The 8,954-nt window shown below is 50.9% G+C and overlaps 1 pseudogene; it reads right to left on the reverse strand.

The window, feature by feature from the left end:
• Positions 1 to 4,119: 4,119 nt before the first annotated feature.
• On the reverse strand, positions 4,120 to 5,540 carry LOC123396280 (annotated as a pseudogene).
• Between the last annotated feature and the right edge of the window lie 3,414 nt (positions 5,541 to 8,954).

Raw genomic sequence — 8,954 nt, forward strand, 5'->3', positions numbered from 1 at the left:
CTGCCCTCGCCCTTCCGGCCAGAAGTTCGATGCATGGAGGAGACTTCGGCATGATGACGACCACTCGGGTTGCGGTGAGCCTCCGGCTAAGCTCGCAGGGACATCGACTATGCGACGCCGGGGTAGAAATGAGCCTGCTGCTCGCTAGCGGTGTCAAGGAGATCCTGAACCCGCTTCTCTTGAAGGGCGCGCTCCTCGCCCTCCAAACCAGACATCTCTGCCATAGCCGCCTGGGCGGCCCGCATGTTGGCCACTGGAGTATCATAGATAGGCTGCCTGCCGCCTAAGATTTCGGTGATGACCCGGCCGCGGCCGCGGACCTCGCCACGCCGACTAGGGCTGTCAGCAGCCGGAGTGAGGCCCTAAGCGGAGTTATACTCACACTGCGCGACCTCCATCCGACGCTTGGCGGCAGCAATAGCAACGCCCTCTTCCAGGATCTGCTGGCGGGCCTCCTCCAGTGAGGCCCTAGCATCGGTTGGGTTTGCCGTGATGGCGACGGGCGTCTTCAGGCCGGCCAGGGCGGCGTGAAGCGGGTCTACAGAGCCCACGGCGGGGTGAGCTGCCTCAGCTGAAGCCTTGCCATGGTGCTTACTTGTGTCGGCACCAATAACCATCACCTCTATGAGGTTGGAGACGACAATGACGTGGTGCGGGGCAAAACACCCCGCAGATGACGGTGGATCATCGCAGATGAGCACCTCGCTAGGGTACTCATCAGGCGCAGGCACATCCTCAAGGGAGAGCCTGCTGAAGCTTGCGCATAGCGCATAGATGTCGACGCCCTCGCCGAGGTGGCGAAGCTCATCGTCGATGCGCAGGTCGCTGAAGAGAACGCCAAGGTTTGCAACGGCGGCGATGATGTCGCTGCACAACGACTCACTGGCGAACTCCTCGTCAGAGTCCGTGAGACGGCCTAAATCATGGATCAGCATCGCAGAAACCTCCGCAAGGGCAGGCTCCACGGGCATGCTGAATGATCCGGACGCGAGGCATCCGGCGGTGTTGGCCAAGGGACCCGCCTGGAGCATAACTCCGGCCGGTGTCGCGGACAGCCCCACGGTGGGCGCCAAATGTCGGTGTTTTCTCACGACATCAGCCATGGGTAGGCTAAACATGAGAGGTGGGAACCGTAAGGACACCGACGGGCTCCGGGAACGGGATTGGTACAAGCGAGAGAGACGCACGATGTACCCAGGTTCAGGGCTCTCCATAGAGATAACACCCCTAATCCTGCCGGAATGGTTGATGCACCAAAGGGATTATAGTGTGCTCCTTGAGCTATTCGACGGAGGAGGAAGAAGGAGCTTCCGGCTCGCGTATACCTCTCATGTATGTGTGTGTGTGTGTGCAGTTGGCCGACCCTCTGCATGGAGGGGGGTCGGGGGGTTTTATAGACGAACCCACCGACCTACAATACGGAGAAAGGTACAAGGGAGGGTCTCGCCTGGAAGCCTTGTCGGCTGGCCAGGGGACCCATAGTAGTCTGGTCTTGTCGTTGGAGGGGCCCGCCGGCTGCGAGGTCCCATCTGGCCATGGGACCCGCCGGCTAGCCAATGAAGCTCTCGCGTAAGGCCGACGCAGGACACGTGTATTATGTCCGGCGTCGTCTTGCGAGATTCGTCATGGGTCGCTAGTACGGTCGTCTCCACTATTACCACGCCAAGCTTGGTAATGGAGTGGGCGCTGATGGGCCTATACTGTGCTGGTTTGACGGATCGGAGTCGGCCTAGGTCAGCGGCATGGCCGCTGACACTGTATATGCCGTGCGCCCCAACCTTGTACTCGTGCTGACGCGTATTCGCCTTTATTTGTAGAGTCTAGTCCCAGCCTAGGGTTGGATGTGACTAGGGCTGCCTAGCTGGCTAGCGGCCTCGCTAGCCGGCCTTGAAGTTGCCGTTTCGCTCCTAGCTGGCAGACGCTTCCCAGGCGGCCAGGAGGGATTGCCGTCTCTCCCCTAGCCGGCAGGAGCTCCCCAGCCGGCCAAGAGGGACTGCCGTCTCGCCCCTAGCCGGCAGGAGCTCCCCAGCCGGCCAAGAGGAATTGACCGTCTAGAATAAGCTGATGCTTCCCTTCACTTTGGATGCAAAGGAGTAGGCTCGATGAGCCTACCCCGGGGTTATCCCCCCGTCAACCGGTGTGTGACCCTGACCCAGCAATTCGGCTTGGTTGGGGACTCTGGCTTTAGATGTGGTGCTTTGGTACGAGGTCTGGGTATGCGTCCGAGATAATTTATACGCCTTCATCAAGTGGATAGGAGTAGCGACAGATGTCGCCAAGATGATGGGTTGATACATATTAATGTATTACTTTGTAAGGTCTTATTTAATAATTAATAAAATGGCTGAATGTATCGTCCCGATGCAGAGGCTGAGGGTCGTCCTCCTTTCCTGAAAAAAACACCTCCAAGTACATATGCAGATGGATAAATTAGAAACAAGTGATGCCAGATATTGTTCAGTAAATAATTTTTCAGTGAATTTTCTCAACAAGTGATAGATGCACTCAAAAGTTGAGTGAGAAAATGCAGATGCTACTCACTCAAAAGTGAATTTTGAGTTCACTTCTTACTGAATGTTCAAGTTTACTAAATTTTACTGAAAATTCAGTTAGTTCACTTCTTACTGAATGTTCAAGTTTACTGAATTTTCACTGAAAATTCAGTTAGCAGCGAGCATTGAGAACATACTGTAACAATGTGGCAACATTATACCATGCCTAAAACGGCCTAAATTCCTAGCGCCTGTAGGAAATTAATTCGCTCACGTTTCCTTCAGATCAAATGAGGATGTTCCATTGCAAAAGCGTGAACAATACAGCGCTTCCAGTGAGTGGGCAAATTATACACTATCAGGGCTCAGAAAAATACTCCTACTGCAATAACATGGGAGGTTTCATAGAGATTATCAGAAGAAGAAAATAACCTTGAGTCAGGGCAGAGAAGCAAGGCAGAGGGAGGTACTGTTGCTATCGATTCACAATAATCTGTGTTTGTTTTGCTGCTAACCTTTGCTTAGCTTAACTGAATCTGGAAAGATTGGCAAAGTGTTTCTCCTAACCTTACCTTATTAGCTTGATTGATCTTGAGTGTGAGCAGCAGCACGGCCAAATGCTCAACCAAATGTTGTTTAGATAAAAACAAGGGAGATTATTAGTGTACTCATGCTACCAAACTGAAGGTAGTTTTTTGCTTCCTGTCAGATGGAGACGAGCAAATGCTGCTGGACATATCTGCAATGTGGGTGTGGCAAAAACTAACCACTGAACATACTAACAGAACAGAGTATGCATGGTTCCAGAAAAAGAAAAGAACATATGAACAATAAGCAAAGTGTTATGCGAGGTTGAGCCAATCGTCCTTGTCTCCAATGTCGCTGATCAGATCATCGCCGCCGATGTTGTCGTCAGCCACCAAGCCATCCAGTGACCTCGCATGCTCATGTTCATGCTCATGCTTGCTTTCTTGTTCCTCTTGGATGTGTTCCGTGGCCTCTGGCAACTCTTGTGCGTCGGAATCAAACCAGCTCAACAAGTCGCTCAGACTGAATTCAGTACATTGCTTCTTGTAGTTTAAACTAAGCATGCTAGAATATTTCTTTATTTTCAGTTGAACTAAGTTTATACAAAAACTTCATGATTATACAGATTCTAGACACATTTTTGTTTGTACAGAAACTTCATGAAGTTTATACAGTTGTCATTCTGGAGTTAAAAAAATTGTCATTCGGACACATGTTTATACAATTAATACATATGACAGTGTCAATACACCATTTGATGATAACAGCATGCTTGCTGTGAACATACATGAGCCATACGGGAAATTAAGGTATCAAATTACAGTCTCTGTTACAAGGAGCAAAATTACAGAGGAGCAAATTTGCTACTACTCAGCACAAAATTCAGACTTGGAATAACCAGTGTCTGAAGTCAGACCACAAGGAACATAAGCTGCCCTCCTTCTTTTCCTTAAGCATTTGATACATGTCAATACACCATTTGATGATAACAGGCTTACTGTGAACATGCATGAGCCATAACAGAGCATGACACGGCCATACATGAGCCATACGTACATACAGAGGAGAAAATTACAGTCTCTGTTCGTGGACCTACTACTTAGTACATGATGCCACTGTAGGCTGAAAGAGGCAGGTTCAGCCAATCGTCCTTGTCTCCACTGTCGCTGATCAGATCATCGTCATTGCCGATGTTGTCAAGCGCGTCGAACAGGTCTTCTGCTATCACGTCGTCTCCTCGCTCGTCAGCCACCAAGCCTTGCAGTGACCTCGCATGCTCATGTTGATGCTCATGCGGGCTTTCTTGGACGTGTTCGCTGTTCTCTGGCAACTCTTCTGCGTCGGCATCAAACCAGCTCAACAGGTCGGTCATGTCGACCTCTGGCGGCTGGGGCTCCAGCCTGCTGGCCAGCTCGTCTTGGCTAGCTTCTTCTTGGATGGTGCTCTGGTGGCCTCCTTGTTGGATGGTGCTGTGGTCCGCAGCCATGTCAAGATCGGTCTCCAATGACCTCGCGAAGTCGTCCATGTCAAGATCGGTCAGCGAGGGATTTGATTTACGGCGGCTTATCGTCGCGTTCGCGTGGTGCTGAGGCAGCGGCGCCGACAGGAAAGCCGGTCGCTTCGGAGAGTTCCACCCATCGATGGCTTGTCGAACTGCCACGTTGACAGCCGACAGTGCTGCGGATGCGGGGACAGCAGCAGCAGCAGCGCGGATCCGCTTGGGGCGCGGCGGCTCGGCCATGGGGTTCGCCGGCCGCTTGGCCACCTGCTGCGTGGACGTGGTGGTCATCATGGTCGCAGCCGCCGCGATGCGACGTTTATCAAGGGCACGCGGCGGCGCTGGCTTCCTTGCTTCTTGCGGACACGGCGGCGCTGGCCTCTGGATCACCTGCGATTGCCGTGGTTCTTGTGGTGGTCGAGGTGTTTGCTGCTGTCCGGCCACCATCGTGGCATGTGCTCCGGCAACTTCACTTCCAGCAAGAAGACTATCCCCTGCTTCAGATTGCTGGAGCGTGACGGACCCCGGCTTCAAACCAGGCAAGACGTAGACCTTGCAGAGGACGCGCTCCTCCCCGTCGACGACGGCGAACTGGTCCAGGCCGCAGATGTGGTATTCCTCCATCAACCAATCCGACTCTCTGTTCTTGTCCTTGTACGAGTAGCGAAGGGTCTCGCGGAAGCCGATCGTCTCGCCGGCGTCGTTCTGGACCACCTTCTTGGCGTTCGGAATCCAGCCGCCGGCGCCGACGGTGCGCGAGATCCTGTAGCCGCGCCCGGCTTTCTGCCGCTTGCACGTGGTGAAGAAGAAGCGCTCATGGGTTCCGGGAAGCCGAGGGAACGCTGCCGCGAGGTCCTTGGGCTCCGATCCGTAAACCTCGCCTCGTGGATGACGCCGGCTGTGTCCGGCAGCGGCTGGTCGAGGACCCGGCGCCGGAGGTAGAAGCCGATGGCGTCCCTGGGCGTAGGGTTGAACTTCATGCCGACGCGGAGGGCAGAATGGGTGGCGGCGGCTGTCGCCATAGCGTGGACGACGGCGGCTGTCTACGCTGTCGTAGGAGAGGAGCTAACAGAAGCAGGTTGGTGGCCTTGCGATGCCTGGGTACGGATTTATTGATGCATGCTTGATCCTATTCGTGTACGGTTGGAGTTTTTTTTTTTTTTTTTTGCTACGACCCAGTGGAAGCAGCTGACCTCTCTAAAAAAAAAAGTTCAATCAATACATAAACCTATAAATACTGGCAAATATCATTTGAGATTTTTGACAAATTCTCCAATCTTTAGCAAAATGTTCAATCAATACATAAATCTACTAGTCGAATGCACGTGTTGATTGTGGAGTAAAATTTTCACACGAAAAAGAAAATTTTCAATACAAACTGCGCACTTTTTACGTGAGTTGTTTTTGTGTTCCAACATCGTACCAAGTTATAATGTTCTAATAAAAGTTTAAACCTTCTTACATTGCGAAAATATTAAACAAAATTTTATTAGTAGCGAGTAGGAGTACTTCACAAACTTGGAGTCAATATTCACAAAGTCGACAATTCAAGTCATGGGATCCTATTTTGTTGAGGAAATGATTATCTCGATGCATTTTAAATCACTTGGACATAGATGGAATGCAAGTTGAGCGAGTTGTAGCCACTCCATTCAGTTCAGAAAGGGCCTGTTGTTACATCATGTTAGCCTCGTGTTAGAATTTTTTCAGAAACCAGGCCACAAGGTGCTGCCTCTAGCTTTCGACCAGAGTACCAATGCCGTCAAGTCCCTTCCATCAGATCTCATACCCAGTGGCGGAGCAACAGGGTGGGCTGCACTCCACCGTGTAATTTTGGGTTGGCATGTATCGCCATGGGATGGAAGAAGACCGCACGAAGAGCGCCCACGCGATTCAGATCCACGCCCAGCTGAGCGCCTGCTTCGTTGTCGCGGCATCGCCTCGCCGGCCATCGGGAGGCCGGAGCAACCGTCCTGACACCCGTGAGCCGGGTGCCCTCCCTATTCGCTGCTCTGCGTGCCACCTACTTTCTCCGCCCGCCGACCTGCGCAGCAGCGTGCCCAGCAGCAGCCCCCTTCTGAGTCAACCGAAGTGCTTCCACAAGAGCGTATCATCTCAGACAGAGAGAGACATGTATTGTCCCGGTGAGGCCATGCCTGTGCCGATCCACTCAACGCCTACTCGAGGATTGCCATGGCACCAGCGCAACACACGACCTCACCATCTGGCATTCATCTAGTCTTCCTCTGCAGGCACTGCGGCGCTTGTGTCCAGCAGCCATGGCCACACGCAGCATACATCAGCAGACACGGGTATATCATGATGGGGCTTGGCAATCGATTTACTCCATTCATCCACACCCACATCCACCCATCCAGCCAGAGGAAGGTTCGGAGGCAATCGATTTGCCAGAGGGGACCGTGCTTTGTGGAGTTTTCCAGAAGGAAAGATTGTTTTTTAGGTTAGCGAGAGCACTGTAGGTGGCGAATCCATGTGACATGAGTCGTTCGATCCAATAGCTTGGAAGGCTATAAACGAATTCACTCTTCACGCGGCGGATAAAACAAGTGAGATGTGGGTAAATTCAATTTTCAAAAAATTGTGTATTGTAGTAGTAGAGAAATACTGGCAAATATTAAATATCATATTGGTTTCTTCCTTCAAGTGCCATTTTGGTGCAACCGAAGCCAGTGTCCTCGACTTTGCGCGGTTCTATCAATTGCTCGACAGTAATTTGTTCACCCACCGTAATATTTGCTATTTTGAGAGAAGCCTCTAGTGAACACTATGGCCCCCGGGTCTACTCCACACCATATTTTTAGCCTTACACTTTTTCTTCGTTGCACTTTCCACCTTCAGATCTCACTTTGCAATCAATCTTGAAGGGATTGACAACCCCTTTATAGCGTTGGGTGCAAGCTCTTTGTGTTTGTGCAGGTACTCTGGACTTGACGAGATTCTCCTACTGGATTGATACCTTTGTTCTCAAACTGAGGGAAATATCATTTGTGATTTTTTACAAATTCTCCAATCTTTAGCAAAATGTTCAATCAATACATAAATCTACTAGTCGAATGCACGTGTTGATTGTGGAGTAAAATTTTCACACGAAAAAGAAATTTTTCGATACAAACTGCGCACTTTTTACGTGAGTTGTTTTTGTGTTCCAACATCGTACCAAGTTATAATGTTCTGATAAAAGTTTAAACCTTCTTACATTGCGAAAATATTAAACAAAATTTTATTAGTAGCAAGTAGGAGTACTTCACAAACTTGCAGTCAATATTCACAAAGTCGACAATTCAAGTCATGGGATCGTATTTTGTTGAGGAAATATTTATCTCGATGCATTCTAAATCACTTGGACGTAGATGGAATGCAAGTTGAGCGAGTTGTAGCCACTCCATTCAGTTTAGAAAGGGCATGTTGTTACATCATGTCAGCCTGATGTTAGAATTTTTTCAGAAACCAGGCCACAAGGTGCTGCCTCTAGCTTTCGACCAGAGTACCAATGCCGTCAAGTCCCTTCCATCAGATCTCATACCCAGTGGCGGAGCAACAGGGTGGGCTGCACTCCACCGTGTAATTTTGGGTTGGCATTTATAGCCATGGGATGGAAGAAGACCGCACGAAGAGCGCACACGCGATTCAGATCCACGCCCAACTGAGCGCGTGCTTCGTTGTCGCGGCATCGCCTCACCGGCCATCGGGTGGCCGGAGCAACCGTCCTGACCCCCGTGAGCCGGGTGCCCTCCCTATTCGCTGCTCTGCCTGCCACTTACTTTCTCCGCCCGCCGACCTGCGCAGCAGCAGCCCCCTTCTGAATCAACTGAAGTGCTTCCAGAAGAGCGTATCATCTCAGACAGAGAGAGACATGTATTGTCCCGGTGAGGCCATGCCTGTGCCGATCCACTCAACGCCTACCCGAGGATTGCCATGGCACCAGCGCAACACACGACCTCACCATCCGGCATTCATCTAGTCTTCCTCTGCAGGCACTGCGGCGCTTGTGTCCAGCAGCCATGGCCACACGCAACATACATCAGCAGACACGGGTATATCATGATGGGGCTTGGCAATCGATTTACTCCATTCATCCACACCCACATCCACCCATCCAGCCAGAGGAAGGTTCGAAGGCAATCGATTTGCCGGAGGGGACCGTGCTTTGTGGAGTTTTCCAGAAGGAACGATTGTGTTTTTAGGTTAGCGAGAGCACTGTAGGTGGCGAATCCATGTGACATGAGCCGTTCGATCCAATAGCTTGGAAGGCTATAAACGAATTCACTCTTCACGCGGCGGGTAAAAAAATGAGATGTGGGTAAATTCAATTTTCAAAAAAATGCGTACTGTAGTAGCAGAGAAATACTGGCAAATATTAAATATCATATTGGTTTCTTCCTTCAAGTGCCATTTTGATGCAACCGAAGCCAGTG

This window comes from Hordeum vulgare, chromosome 5H (genome assembly GCF_904849725.1).
Source record: "Hordeum vulgare subsp. vulgare chromosome 5H, MorexV3_pseudomolecules_assembly, whole genome shotgun sequence".
NCBI lineage: Eukaryota > Viridiplantae > Streptophyta > Magnoliopsida > Poales > Poaceae > Hordeum > Hordeum vulgare.